General features: G+C 43.6%; 1 protein-coding gene across 10 annotated transcripts in view; it reads right to left on the bottom strand.

The window, feature by feature from the left end:
* Positions 1-15,791, bottom strand: part of gab1 (GRB2-associated binding protein 1) — a 47,719-nt gene that overhangs the window by 22,855 nt on the left and 9,073 nt on the right. Inside the window, exon 1 of one of the 10 annotated variants that reach the window (XM_086119917.1) lies at positions 13,334-13,528. The exons of 7 other annotated variants lie outside the window; for them this stretch is intronic. The gene's annotated coding sequence lies outside the window, so the exon portion shown is untranslated. Of the gene's footprint in view, positions 1-4,653; positions 5,047-7,021; positions 7,109-13,333; positions 13,529-15,791 lie in introns of those variants that run through there. 2 more of the 10 variants (XM_086119919.1, XM_086119916.1) reach the window with 2 other exon arrangements.

The raw sequence follows: 15,791 nt of genomic DNA, 5'->3' as shown, positions 1-15,791 counted from the left end.
AAGTGCAATGGCCCTCGGCCCCACGTCATTCCACCCTGCCCCCACCCGTCCGCCATCTACTGGAAGCCAGACGGGGACTTCCATCAAAGATGTGCGCCGCACTCCTTCATGTTTCAAACATTCCAACTGACGTTAAAGTTTTCGATTTTCTCTGTTAAGATAGATGGCATGTGTGTAGATGCAGGATGAAGCTCTAAATTCAGAATGAGACCAACATGTTATTTATTTATTTATTTATTTTTTGGGTGAGGTTCTTCGCTGGGGCTCAACGTCACTCACGTCACTCACGTCAACTCCTGCCGACAGTCAGAGGTTTTGACGTTTGAGGTCCGCACAGTAAAATGTCAAAATTACAGTCCAGTCCGATCAATTTAGCTTCCTAAAATATCATCCATTCCAATCAGAAATATTCAGTTGAAACTGAAATTTATATTTGTTTGAAATTGCCCCACTGAAAAAGTCTCAAGACAAGGAAATACAGTTTGCTGCTCTACACAATGTGAAATGAAAACAGTTAAGTACAAAAAAATAATTGTTCAATTGTCATATTATGCATTTCATAAAAACCTTAATAAAACCTGCCCTCAAAAAACTGTTCGGCAAAATTTGAAAGTTGCTCCTCAAATTAAGTCTGATTCACAAAACTGCCCAGGCTAATAATTTTTTTCAAAATTTGCAGCCAGTCACGTTTTCTGCCTCAGATTTGTTGTTTTTGGTGGTTTCTTCCAAATCAATATAAAGGGTGACGATGTAGCCAGAGAGGGATGATGTTTTTTTCTTCCCACAGATTATTTTAATCATGAACTTCTGTCAGGTCAGCTCATACTGACAATTTATTTTTTTATCATGATTTTTTTCAATTGCAATCTCACTCTAAGACACCCGAGAAGTCTTTTCAACTGTGAAAATGATGCATAATGTCTCCTTTAAATGACGTGTCAATGTTAGCAGCAACAAAATCTTCAAAAACCCTCCTCAAAACTCACTTGTATTCTTTGGCATTCGACTCAGCATGACTTAGATTAGTTCTTGGTTTTACTGTTTGGTGCTTTCTACCGTCTTTATTACCGATTTGTTTTACTGTTTATTGTATATGTTAAATTGCTCCATGTACAGCACTTTGTATGCAGCGATGGCTGTTTGAAAGTGCTCTATAAATACAGTTGAGTTTAGTTGAGTTGAGTAAAGAATGAAATCAAAGAGCCTACATTCAGTTTTTTAGCCAAGAATGCGCGTGCGCGTCTTTTGATTTCTTTGTCCATTAAACAAACATTACGGCGGTGTGGTATTTGTTTACACTTCTAACTTTATTCAGCAGTGCGGAGCGGGAGAGAGGGTGCACGCAGCTCATATCCGGACTTCCTGCCCGATTGTAATCGGCGTACGCCGCAACCAAATGAACATACGCTCAAAGGATATTTGATTAGGAACACCGATCGAACACAAGAGTCCGCGGCAACATTCCGAAGGGACCTCATGTTAAGATGTGACAAATGCCAACAGCACGTCCCACTCCGGTGGCGTTAATAATGGTTTATCGTCATGGCGTGATGGCAAAACGCTACGCCACACGTGACATATTGTACAACTGGAAGAGAATTGTGGATGGAGGCCAAAGCCACTCGTAATAATAATAAGCACAGTCAAAGCTGGCCAAATCTACGTTATGAGCTAAACTAATGCTTCTTTGTAACGTATCCAATATCATCCCAAGCCGAGTGCTGCTCCCATGATAAGAGGAAGCGTTTTAATCCCGCGACTCAGAGAGAACAAGAGTGAATCTTTGTTGGACAGGGGGCGGGGGGGACTAAATCACACATCCTTGCATCCCATCTTCCCACACACAGGTCAACAAAGCAAAGGGTGAGAATTCTGTTTGTTCCAGAAGAAACAAAGCGAGAACACGTCTATTTTTAAAGCACTGCTATAACTATGCAATGGCAGAAAATATTTTCTTTAACACGATATGCCGTACTAAACTGCTTTTGACATGACAAATTAAAAACATGATGCATTTTTTTTCTGTAGGTGTCATGATACCTATAGGGCAGGAAATTGAACTGACTAGAGCAAAGCTTAGCGCTCCAAAAATGTTTGTTCCGATATTCTGTAATGACACTGTTGTTTAAGAATGCAAAATACATTTGAATCGGATGACTTGATTCATCGACAGGATAATCAGTAGAACACTCGGTTTTAAAAATATTAGATAGGTGTAGTCCAAATCATGACTTTACATTTACAAACTACCGTAATTTAACAAATGCAAGAGACATAACAACGCTTATTAACTGAAGCAATACCAAGGCAGCATATTTAGTGGGTACCCGCAGGATAAGAAAAACTAAGACTAAGGACTATTTAAGACCTCTCCCCTTAACTTTCAGGCTAAATGTACATTGTCAAATATGTTACAGACTAATTATATGCATGTCATTTTCTATGTTTGTGAAGAACAGATTTCTGTATTAAATATACACATTGTAACCATAATCGTGAGCTTAAATGTGGGGGGGGGGGGGGGAATCAAGTTCAAATCAATCTTCGTAATTCATCAAATACTTAAAAACTACAATGCTGCAGATATTTACCAAGAAAATATACTCGTGTTTTTCCGATCTGCGGCCTTCTTAAGACATCAATTTTATGATAATAAAACCGAAGCATCTTGTGTCATTTCTGCGCACATTTATGGCCTTAATCTAGGAAAAAAAGAATGTAAATTTTCTTTTTAATAATCTCCAGAAACCGTGCTCGGGTTAAGGTGGAAAGGTGTCAGTCAAACACCTTCAGAGGGCAAATAATTTGACTTTCTTTTACACTTGCGTGACCGCTTTGAAGATTAACTGCTATTTTGCCTGTACATTTAAGAAAAGGTTTTATGATGGTGATAGCTTGACGGTGGAACCTTCTTTCCGATGACAAACGTCACATTTTGTGCGTCTTTATTTAAAGAAGAGAGTTTTGTGCGCTCGCTAGCAGAGAAAGCTAAGCCAGCAGCAGCAGCAGCAGCAGCAGCCGCCTCACTGAAGACGACAAGGCCAAACAAGTTGGCCCCAGACCAAAAACAGCACTTGTGCTATGCGGCCTGGCATATTTTGACGGAGGTCACATTCGTGCATTCTTGCTATTTGCCAAAAATAAAATGGCATCTGCCTGCGTGAAACGCAAAGACTGCGCACGTGGGTTTGTTTGTTTACGGGCAAGAACAAAACAAAACAGCTATGTTAACAACGGCTAGAATTACTACGGTGAGACGGCGGATCAACAACAAAGATTCGATTTCCGCACGTCCACAACGTATGGATCCGTAAACCGCCGCGATCAAAACAAACTTGTTATCTGTCACGTGATCCCCCACATCAGCCACAACCTTCTGTCAAGTTACAGTCCGGCGGTCGCCCTTGCCTTTCATGTGCAGCTGTGAAATTCGCACTCGACCAACCCCCACCTCCACCCCCACCCCGACCAGAAAATGGCCTCAAACCATTCAAAGATGACAACCTCAAACAAACGACCAACTTTCTAAAAGACGAAGAATAATACATGTGTATTTCTATTTTGAAAAACTGACACACAAAACTTGCACCTCACAACGTAGATATTTTCTTGGCGTCTTGACATACATGGTGAGTGCAAACTTGTGTTACAATTGACACAAAAATCGCTGCTGCATGTTCAAATGAGATGCACATTTTTTAAAATGACAAATCCAGCGAATAACTAGCGTTTCTGGCCCATCCAAAAGTATTTTTGTCTTCACTTATTTGAATCTCAAACTGTTGTGATTATTGATGCGCAGGAAGACAGTTAGTTTATACCAATCGATAACTGAATTTTTTATCTTTTATATTCATCGCCAAAAAGTGTTTTTCATACAACCATTTACTGTAATTACGCCGACTGTGTTAACGTACAGTAGGTTACAGCGGGAGTCCGGTGTGTGTACTAATTTACTGAAATGGAAAATGGACTTAGTTCTACCAGTACTATGCAGTGGAAAAGCAGAATTTGGCCCAAATGTTGAACAAATCTGAATTCAAACAAATTAAGTGTTATTGTAGGCAAAGTCGCCTGTCCATGGTTTGTAGAAACTAAATTGAGCTGAGTGTTTTCGTTGTTTATTTGTAAGCTATATAAGTACCGCCATAAATAAAAAAATTTGAATGTTGTGTAAAACTTAATTTGTTTCAGTAGTTCACGTCAACAAGTGAAACTCATTATATACTGTAAATTAACTACATATGGGGTGAAATATTTCCTTTTTAAAAAAAATCGATTTCATCTTACAGCACATGCAATTTGAACTTTGCCATTTCAAGAAATGAGATTCAATAAGAAACAATCCAATTTCGTTTTTATAGCGAAATTAAGATCGGAATTCTCCTCGAGTAAAGTCTTTTCTGAAACGCCGTGAGTCTTCATTGCATGCAATTTTTTTGGCAGTAGCCCAATTTTCTAGTCTTCGTTCGGGGCCGCTGACGTCTGCGTTAACGGTGGGCAAAATCGCATTCTAGTCACACACAATTTTGGACAAAATGTGGACCAATGCTAGCATAATGGTGAATCTTTCAGTTTTGGCAGACTGAGAGCACTAACAATGGTTCTCAGCTGCCCCCCCCGGCACACCCCACAAAACTTGCCGATTCTTACCACAGTCGAGTCCTCTGGTCAAGAAGAAAACGCCTGCTGCCAAGTACCAGCATGCGAGTTAATCCAATAGTTTGAATTGTCACCCAAGGTCGCCGCGCAAGCCTCTCTCATCTTCGAAAAGGCGGCGCTAGGTGCCTCGCTGTCACAGAATCATTCCATATCATTCATTAGATCGGTCACACGACACAGCAGGGGAGGGGAAGGCTGAGAGAGAAGGGAAAGAGAGGAGAAGTGCGGCGAGAGGAAAGACAAATGAGTAGTTGAAGTCTTCCTGATGTTCAAAAGCATGACTGTTTTTTTTTCTCCTTTCTTTTCGGTGCCTTGTCCTCCGTTGACTTGCCCGTAAAACATCCAGGCACTCAAGAAAGTTGAGTAAAGTAAGGGTCAAGTATTAACTCCGGTTTAAACATTAACGCGGGCCGGCGTCGTCACATCAAAGCAGCCCTTAAGCGCTCACGGTGTTAGACCCCCCCCCCCCCACGCACCCCCTACCCCCTTCACCAACTACCCCTGCAGCAATTCCAGAAACATGCACATAGGTTGTGAAAGTGCCAAAGAGGAAGAGAAATACACACACAAGACAACATAACATCCCTTTGTGGAAGTTTCCACGTAGCTAGCGTTTTTAATCTTCCTGCTCATATGTTGCTCACACACACGCACACGCACACGCACACACACACACACGCGCACCGGACTAAAAAAAAAGTTTCCTGTTTTGCCCCCTTTTGTCACTGCAGTTGTTTTAGTGGGGACAGTCAGGTGCTATCTTTAGAAGTGACTTACATTTAGCTAAAAATGCTACAGCTAATGGCTCATAAGTGACTCGAAGTTGATAAACTGACTGGGATACAGAAAATATTTAACGTTTGCATCCCCCCCCCACACACACATCCTCCCTCTATAAATGGCACCAAAACTACTTCAGTGGTAGCATCAGTAGCCCTGTTCAGACCACCTGCAATTTTCGCTTGAGACTGTTCCGGCCAAACAAAGCTGACACGGAATGGAGGAGGTTGAGATCAAACCGGCTTTACGTTTTTGAGCAGAGTATTAGAAAGAAACTTTTTTTTCACACCACCTGTAAATGCTGAGTTTCCCTCCTCTTGCTACGTTGCTGGTCTGTACAAACGGCAATGTATGAATTCAACCGAGCCAATCTTTCGGCTTAAGAGGTAAAAGCAGACAACTTGTCACCAATTTCTGTGGTGCTGTTCTGTGCAAACGTCGCCAGCAAGGAATGGGGCAAATAAGTCAACCTAGTAAACATCTGACTTTGGAGTTAATTTACAGGTAGCTTTGTACACATATTCTGTCAGTCGTCTTTTTATTTTTTTTTGCCTTTTTCCTGTGCTGTTCTGTCTTAATTGTACGGACACGGAAAGGGGGACATGAAAATTACCAGGCAATATTTCGGATTTGGAAGTAGTGGCACTGTAACCAGTAAAGCTCCAGAGCGAGTATCATATTCTCCATTTGTCTGTAAAGCTGTCGTTTTTCACCGTATCTTCCCATGTAGCTGTTCTGAATAGACAGCACTGACACGGAATGGTTGTCTAGCTTCTGAGGCAATGAAATGTATCTCTTTTACAACATATTTTTCATTTGCTGTTCCGGCAATGACAAAGAATGGAGGAACGAGGTCAACCCGGCAACAATCCATCTTGTATCAAAGCTCTAACGGAGGCGGGCTGTAAATGACTACCGGTAATTCAGTGGTTGCGGGATGCCGTTTGCTGTGTGGCAATCTCCTGCTTTGCTGGATTCTGTTTAAAATGTTCGAGTGGATAAACGCTGTACTACTAATACTGGTAAGGCCGTTTTGTGGAGGCTTGAGTTGTTGTGGCGCGCACTGGCAAAGACGTGCTAATAGGAGCACATTAACCGTAGTGTTTGTTTTGAATACCACACCGAAATTCATGGGACAAAGAGCACAATTTAGGACATTTTAAGACAGCCACACACAGTATTAGGATCACAGTTGCCGACCAAATTTATCGGGACAAGACAAGCATTGCAACTGTGGTTTTTGCCTCCGGTGTCAGGAGGTTCAACGGCACTCACGTGGTGGAGATCTTAGGTCGGTCGCGAGAGATTAGCCATGCGCTACCAAAATGAGCAAGCCGTTAAAGTCCGAGGCCCGTAATGTATGAAAGTAAACGTTATTTCATGAGATTAACTTGATTTGGAACATTGAATAGTGCCAATTTTAAGACTGCCTTCAAGGCCAAATGACCTCTTCTAACTGTCAATTCTTGGCGTATTGTTGGCTCAAGCACTGCACATTGTGGTTAACGAATAACCTCACAACTTTGCAAATGGACAACTCCAAATGAGTAAGTCCGAGACAAAATACAGAATCACTTACTCGTTATCTCACAAACGTTCCTTTGGATTTGCAGCTTAGTCCGAGTGAAAAACGCAGCGCAACCGAGAGAGCCACCGGCCAGCCCCCCCTTTTTTTTTTTCGTCGAGTGTGGCTGCGCTTCCTGCCGACCGCACCGACTTCCCTCTCCTCCTCTTTTTACTCCTGTCCAGTCTGCAACACCCTACTCCAATAACCCCTGACCCACAGGAAGTAGACACAATGGACTGAAAATAACACACACCGCCTCACCGGGCAACAACTGCCCACCCTAACCCGCGCAACACTTCTGCACAAAACACACACCTACGCCAGCCTCACGAGATAGGTGACCAAAAATATCAAGGCACGACTCCACTCAACGACACCCTCGTGCCAAATACTGCACCCACCTACTTTCCATGAGCCTCACCAAAGACCAGTGGAGAAGACTAAATTGGTTTAAAATGACAAGCACGCAAGGTATGACAGACACGGAATGGAGGATGAAGTTGACCTGTCAAATTTTTCCAGCTTCAAAGGTCGCATCACAAGGCCCTTTCACACTGCCTCTTTCCAAGCTTGCCCTTCTGTTTGAACTGAAGTTAACAAGGCATTTTCTCTAATAAGGAGGTAGTAACAAAGGGCCCTTACACACTGCCTGTAAAAGTCGGCAATATGCCACCGCTGTCACGGTGTCCAACCCGGTGTGCCTTGTTGAGATATTTAAATTTGCGGGAATTATCGTCCCTCAGTGGGAAACATCAACTCCATCCTGAAAAATGGCCCGGCAAAAGATGTACAGGGTGAAAATAAAAATAATTGCAACCCATACTACGACTGATAAAATTATTAATAATGCTATTTACAAGATCTCATCAAGCGACAGTGTGACAAAAGGAACGTTCAATCGCTTTTTCTGAAACGTATTATACATGAATACATTTTTTTTTTGGGCACGGAGACCTCGGTTGGCCTGGAAACGCCTTGGGAATCTTCGAGAAGACAGGACGAAATGGCTTGGGGAGAGGGAAGCCTGGCCTTCCCTGCTTCCCCTGCAACCTAACTCTGGATGAGCAGTAGAAAAATGGATGGATGGATTTCGAATGAGGTTTGATGCTACAAGTAGTAACTGTGGGCGGATTCATGATTGCTAAGACAGCCATCCATTTTCTATTCTGTCGCATGTTTTTTTGGGGGGGGGGGGGGGGTTTTTTGATCTGGTTAGTCTGCTGCACTCTGTGTGGCAGGCAACCTTAACTGATCTCAGCTCCAAAAGTCTAATCCAATCGGTCCAATGAAAAGGAATACAAATCACATTTGTCAGTCAGTGAGAGGTTGCCTTGGCCGTGATCTAATTAGCTGCTCCCTCGCTCGCGGCCTGTCCACTCATACAAATGGAGCTGGAGATACTGTACAGCGCTTTCAAACAGAGATAAGGGGGTTGGGGGTGGGGGAGACTCGTGACACGTTACAGCGGCGCCTGGTTGCTCTGAGGCCGATGTCTCGTCTGTTCAGCTCAAAGGACTAAACGTCACTGAGTGAACTTTAAGTAGGTGAGGCCCGAGAGCGTGCCCGGGCTTGTTCCTCTGCCAAACCTTCCACGACACACCTGTTGACAGTCCCCTGAAACTGGGCAACACCTCCTCCTCCTCCTCCGCTCTCTCTTGTGACATTTCTGACAATACAACTTCACTTTCTGTTGAAAGGGAACGTGCGAGAAGAATGCGTCAAGGGAGAAGGCGAGGAATTCCTTGTATGCTAATAGTAGCGGTAGTAAAGCAGCCCACAATGTCATTATGCAAAACGGCGAGGAAATAGTTTTCCTCGCCAACGTGTCGAGAGTTGTGCCAACGCGGCGGGTTCAAACAGCTTCCACTCGAATGCAGGTTTCTCCACGATCTACGATTAGCATGAACGATGTGCCCATTACCCGGTGAATGAACATGCCGAACACCAGGGTTTCGGTTATGGGTAAGTAATCAATCAATGTAATCGCTAAATGGAAGTGGAAGGGTTAGTGTTAGTCTTAGTGTAACAGCAAGAGCTAAAATAAAGGTCAGGGCGAGGACTTGGGTAAGTGTTAGGCCCACAATCCGCACGGATTCCCCCGTATTCATCGATGGGATAATCGATTCCACAAAGATGAGTTTGTGACAGCCCTAAGTGGTTCCCATAGCAAGAGCAGCACGGTTACATTACATTGCAAGTGATTATTTCGAAGTCAGCTTATAATGCCGTCGGCAGGCCACACCACTGTCAGGCTTTAACTGGAAAAACCACATCAAAACATCCACAATGATGACTGCTTCAGCGTCGCAGCCCAGTCATTTTTGGCCACTTCCTTCCATATTTAGCGAAATAACCGTAGTCGACAACCGTGTCAGCACTTTTGATTTGAGTCTCTGCCATTTGTAAATAAACTGCAAATGCGAGAACACTTAAGGTTTGCAGCAAAACATCCAGTTCTTAGGAGGAGAAAGCTGCTCTTTGAGCTTGCTATGTCCGCTATATGACCTTGTCAGCACATTTTCTATGACTTGTGTGTGGCTTAAGTCACAGTCGTTGGTCCTACGGTGTGTTGAAAATAAATAAATAGATGAAAGGCACTTTTTGCTGGTCTCTGACGGGTCTCCCGATGAGGCGGCACTTCAGACACGACACCACAAACACTCTGAAAACATCTACCATTGTTTAACAGGTGTACAAGCCGTAATGCAGACAGCACAAGCAACAAAAGAAACACCTCGGCATAGGATACGTCGTGTTCGTTCATTGTACTTGAGCGGGTTGGGTCACAGAAATAAAGCCACAACAATTGCCATGGAAAATGTTTTGGTTCTTGTCTTATTTTGGAGTAATGAACGTTGATTCCACTGTTGCCACTTTATCTGTGTGTAATGCATCATCCTTAGTAGATCAGAAAGGCTTTGTTATTGGGTGGAAGGAAACCTTGTATATCTGTTTTGAACTAAAACTGACAAAAACCTTTTTGAGTTTTTAATCAAGTCAAGTACAACTTTATTGTCAAATGTGCTACAGCACAGATGAAATTTCCTCCCTCTTAAACAGACAACAGACAACAAGAGGAGTGTCGACTAAAACTATCACGAATAGGAATGACTAAAATGTGACTAAAACAAATTCGCATTTGTTGCCCGAAACACGAAGACAAACTCTAAAATGGCTGCCAAAAACAACACTGCGACAGACACAGAATTTTTTTTCCAGAAATCGCATGGCTAAACAATAACTATGTGCTCTTTTCATTCACACTCAGGCTACAGAAACATTGTGTGCCTCGACATTAAGTGCCCAAAGATGACTATAGCGCCTTTGTCGAAGCAATGGGAATCACTGTTGAAAATCATTCCCAGACTGTATGAGCTTAATTACTGTCCATCCCACAGTGAGCTCTATTCAATCTGCATACTCTGAGGAGACTGTGTGTGTGTGTGTGTGTGTCCCCGCTCGTCTTATCCTCTCCTGTGAAACCACAGGACATGTTTCTCATTCCCGCCATATCTCCCGTTTGTTGTTGCGTCTTCCCAACAGAATGACGACCCCCCCCCCACCACCACACACACACACACACACACACACCAGATAAGTCGCAACCTTGAACTTTTTTTGTTTTTAATGCCCTGTCCTATCTGCATGTGCATGTCTGCCGGCCTGGCTAAGTCATATCACCCGCTGGGTCACATGCGCATGTCAAAGCTGCGTGGTTGGGATTCAACACATTCCTTTGGCCCGGCACGATCCTGCTTTCGCTGCGACCACTGACGAAATCAAGTTGTGACCGCAAAAGTAATGTCTGCGGCCAAATGTGAATAAATCACTGTGGTAATTTGTTCAAAACAAATTTTAACGCCAATAGGAAGATTAAGTCTGGTTTGTCATATTGATTTTTAAATCAGTATTACGGCCTCCAATTTCCCTCATGGGATGAATAAAATATCGACCAATCCATCTATCCAGATGCAAACTGACCAACATTTTCTGGAAACACTAAATTTCAACAAAATAAATTTTAAAAGCGCCACCATGCTTGAAGAACAAAAGAAAACAATTGCAAGCGAGCATCTACAATGCAGGTGTCAAATTCAAGGTCCAGATTTGGCCAGCCTACTAAAGCCAATACATTGTGTCAACGACACCATCCTTGCAAAATGGCTTTGTGCATGACATTTTGGAAGAAAATCTGTGTCAAAATTAAAATTTGTCTTCATTTTTAAGGAGAGATGTCCTTTTTTTAAGCCGACTCCAAGTCAGTCATTGGTTATGTTTGCATTGGGAGCAGCGCAGGTGAGTTCAGAGCAGGCAGAGACGTTCACGCTGTCATTCAAGCCTGCCGCCATAGGTGCACGTCATTTTCGGTGAGTATTCCGTCTCCCGAGACCTTGTACTATCTCAAGAAACCTGTATTTTGTGTTGTTGCGGCTGCCGTCCTATGTTGCTATGCATGGCTGATCGAATCGCCATGGAAGCCACCAGTGATAGTAGTTTACTTCCGGCGGTGACAACTAGCAAAGCACAGGGCGCGGGCAGCCATCTTGGTAGACACACAGTGCCAGCTTAAAGGTTGTCCCACACCATTCGAGAAGTAAAGGTCAGGTGGCGTGAGCTGAACCAACAGGTGGGGGGATGGCGTAAATGCCCTCTTAACTGAGCCGCGTGAACAACTGCGCAACGGCCATTCCCGCTTTGAACTGCTAATTTGAGAACAGGCCCGGACCATTGATTTAGCAAACAAATAAGATCCAACCACGAAGATACATTCTGAAATTACACAAAATCAATCATTTCAACTCACGTCCCAGTGACTAATGTTTATGAAATCGAGCAACAATGCTGCCTTTAAGAAAGTTGAGGAAAATGCATCCCAAATGAACTGTGCGTCACCTGTTTGGAGCACTTCCTACATGTAAAGCTCAATGGGCTATGTTCACATAGCTTTGGCTCTTAACGTTAACGACACGTGATACGAAACAACAGTCAATTTCTTTTTGGGTGAAAGTTATTCGAAATTCATTGATTGTGTTGTATTTACCGATGAACTGAAGTCCTTTCCAAAAAAAAAACATTTTTTAATTCTCGACCTTCGAGTTATATGCATGCTCCAAAAATTACCCTGATCCAGATTCTGATAGAGCGAGATTATGAGTATGAGTTAATCATTTTGTCAGACAAAAGCTACGTTTCTAGTCAATTAAAAGTTGGAAAACGAGCCAAAACGAGCACATTTACAGGAATGTTGATTCATGTGCACTGTCCCCATTTCACCTTTTCAAGGACAGCGGTTTCTAGAGTGGACAGTTTATCATGTTACAGGGTGCATGAAAGGGTAAAAAAAACACAGACATACATCCGTACATAATTCATTCATTCATTCATCTTCCGAACCGCTTTATCCTCACTAGGGTCGCGGGGGGTGCTGGAGCCTATCCCAGCTGACTTCGGGCAGTAGGCGGGGGTCACCCTGAACCGGTCGCCAGCCAATCGCAGGGCACACAGAGACGAACAACCACGCACGCCCACACTCACACCTAGGGGCAATTTAGAGTGTTCAATCAGCCTGCCATGCATGTTTTTGGAATGTGGGAGGAAACCGGAGCACCCGGAGAAAACCCACGCAGGCCCGGGGAGAACATGCAAACTCCACACAGGGAGGCCGGAGCTGGAATTGAACCCGGTACCTCTGCACTGTGAAGTCGATGTGCTAACCACTGGACTACCGGGCCGCCCCGTACATAATTCAATAAATAAAATCCCTGATCCGGATTCCATGAAGGATTGCGATCAAGTTTCTCAATTTGTGACAGAGTAAATTTAATCAAAATACAAGGACATATTCCAAAAAAATGATTGTGATTCTGTAATGAATCTAGTTGATGAGGACTTTTTTGTTTTGTTCTTGGGGCAATCAAATTTAGGGCTTTATCTTAGAACAAGCATCAATTTTATAGCTATAATGGAAAAATGACCCCAATCCAGATTCAGAAAAAGGATCTAGATCATGCTAAAAATGTATCCTCCAATCAAACAACACAAAATCTGTAGAAAGAGGTTATGCACCGTTTTCGTTTCGTTTTAATTCAACAGCACAACAATCGACACCGATTACAAATAAAAATATTGTCAAATCATTACCCCTGAGGTGCAAAAGTGAGAATCATTATCTTTGCAGAATACATCAACAAAAGTAAAACTATGGTTTAACCTGTGGATGGAACACCTGCTGTTGACCGGTAAAACAGAACCACAGACAAAAAAAAAAAAACATTTAAAAAGAACATGCATTCACTGCACAAGTAAGACAGATAGATGACCGACCTGAAGTTTAGTGTTTGGATCTGATCAACTTGCTTGCCGTTTATCCAACTGCGCCAAAAGACCGTGAGGGGGAATCCACAGGTTTTGAAAGAGACACCAGTGATCCAAAACCAGGTGCCAGGGAAGGTTTAAAGCCAAGGACGCCTTTTGGGCAAGCAAAGCAGGTCGTCCAGTGTCTTAGCTTCCAATCAGCTTGCAAAAGAATACTGTGTGGGAGGCGGAGTCTTGACTGCGTCGCTGTGTCTTTCCCAGCGCGCGCGCGTGTGTGTGTGTGTGTGTGTACAGGACACATGCGTGCAGGTTTAACCACGTCTACGGGCTTGAGGCCAGGCCAAAGATATCATGAAGCACCATAGTAACTCTAATGCAATAAGAGGGACAGTTGCCACAACAGGACGACTAGTGGACGTCAGAGCTACAGTGTGTGCATATTTTATTTGATATTTATATATATACAGTATATATATGGTGGCCCGGTGGTTAACACGTTGACCTCACAGTCTCACAGTGCAGAGGTTCGATTCCAGCTGTGGCGTTCCTGTGTGGAGTTTGCATGGTATCCTCCCCATGCCTGCGTGGGTTTTCTCCGGGTAGTCCGGTTTCCTCCCACATTCCAAAAACATGCAAGAATACTCCAAATTGTACCTAGGTGTGAGTGCAGATGGGTGTTCGTCTCTGAGTACCCTGCGATTGGCTGGCAACTGGTTCAGGGTGTCCCCCGCCTACTGCTCAAATGACGGCTGGGATAGGCTTCGGGGGGGCCTTGACAGGATAAGGTGCATCAGAAATATGGATGGAGATTCTCTCTCTCTCGAAAATTTAGCAGGTGTCAGATGTATATCCATTTTTTTTATTGCATTTTAAAGAGGCCTAATTCTGTATTTTTTTCTTCTCATTGTTTAGCCACGGCACACATCAGAACTGTGTCACTTGCAAGTAAAAAGAAAAAGTGTAAAAGCACCTGACCCAATTGGCTATAACGGCATCAAACAGTGACAATTAGCCACCGCGACCATTCCCCCGTGCGTCTGACTCACAGCAAACGGGGAAATTACACAAGTTGGTGGCAATTTTTCACATGGGCTTTCCAGGCTGACCATCCTTCAATCTAACACAGACGCTGCTCTGGCTCGACAAACACGCACCCTTGTTGGACAACACAACACGGGTGCGGGGAAGGGGGACGGTGGTGTGCGTAGTGGGTTGCGCAAGCTTGACAGCAATGGGCTATATTAGGGGCTGCAGACACGGCGGCGAGGGTCAGATCTCACAGTGCCACATAGCGAGAGAGCCAGCTGTATTTATGCGCAAGTGTTTGTGTAACGACAGCTGAACGTTTTTAAAATGTGAGTGGTTACTATACGGAGGAGGCGCGGTGCAGGAGTGGTTAGCGCGCCTGCATCGTACTCCCGGGGGTCACGATTTGAATCTGGGCTCCATCTTTCCCTTTGTAGAGGTTGCATCTTCTTTTCGTGGATGGACGTTTACTATTCCATCACATGAGTTGGCTTTTCGCCGTCAAAAATCAGCCATATGATTCTGGGCTTCAAATTAGCACACTTTTTCTTTTTTCTTTATTTTTGCTAGGCCTCTATTTTTATGCCAACAGTTGATCTTCAAACAAGCTGCCTGGACTGTTTTTAATTTTTCCTGAAAGAATTCTAAACATCTAGCATTTATTGTAACTGTGAATCTCCTGTGTGTTTTTTTTTCTCTTATACGTGACAAAGTGAAAACACCTGCTCAGTGAAGCGAGGTAACTCTCATATTTCTCTGTGGAGGAGGCCGACCATGCAGGGATTGTGAGGCAGTCTCCTCCTCTCCTAAAAGTTGGCAACCACCACAAAGATTACACAAAAGGAGTTTCGGGCCACACGGAAAAGGACAACAAAAGTCTGAGGAGAATGTGGTCATAGAACTATGGTCGTCAGTTGTCAAGAAAGAACATGATCCCATTTCGTAAGCGAGTGGCTTTTTAACCCTTGGCGGGGGTCTGCGTTTGAGCAAGCAACATTCTCGTTTTATTGTGTCTCGTTTGATGATCTGGCCAGCAGGTTTTTCATCGGGAGATTAATTGATTCAGTCACTCCGACATCTTTTATGGGCTTCATTCATGATGACACGTTGAGGACTATTTAGCTAATGTGGAGTTGTGATGAATGAGTTCAAGGTTTATTTTGTTACGAGATCGCTTTTGTCGACCTCCGGGTTTGGGATTAGTCGACTAATCAATTTATTAATTATGTAGCCATCTGTTATGCGCTTCATGGAAGATGACATGTTAAAGGCTGTTTCGCCTTGGCAGGGTCTGGATTCTACCGTGGGCCAATCTAGCTTATTTTTTATTTTTTTTGACAGATCACTTCAAGATGATGAGAGGTTTGGTCCACAGCGTATCGGCAGCCGAATCAATTCATCGGTTTTATAGCTTTCTTCCACGGCATTGCCATTGAAACCG

The sequence above is a fragment of the Hippocampus guttulatus genome, chromosome 9 (assembly GCF_054856545.1).
Source record: "Hippocampus guttulatus isolate MCC_2025c chromosome 9, RoL_Hgut_1.0, whole genome shotgun sequence".
Taxonomy (NCBI): domain Eukaryota; kingdom Metazoa; phylum Chordata; class Actinopteri; order Syngnathiformes; family Syngnathidae; genus Hippocampus; species Hippocampus guttulatus.
Note: the sequence above shows the minus strand (reverse complement) of the source record. Positions and strands in the feature narration are given on the sequence as shown.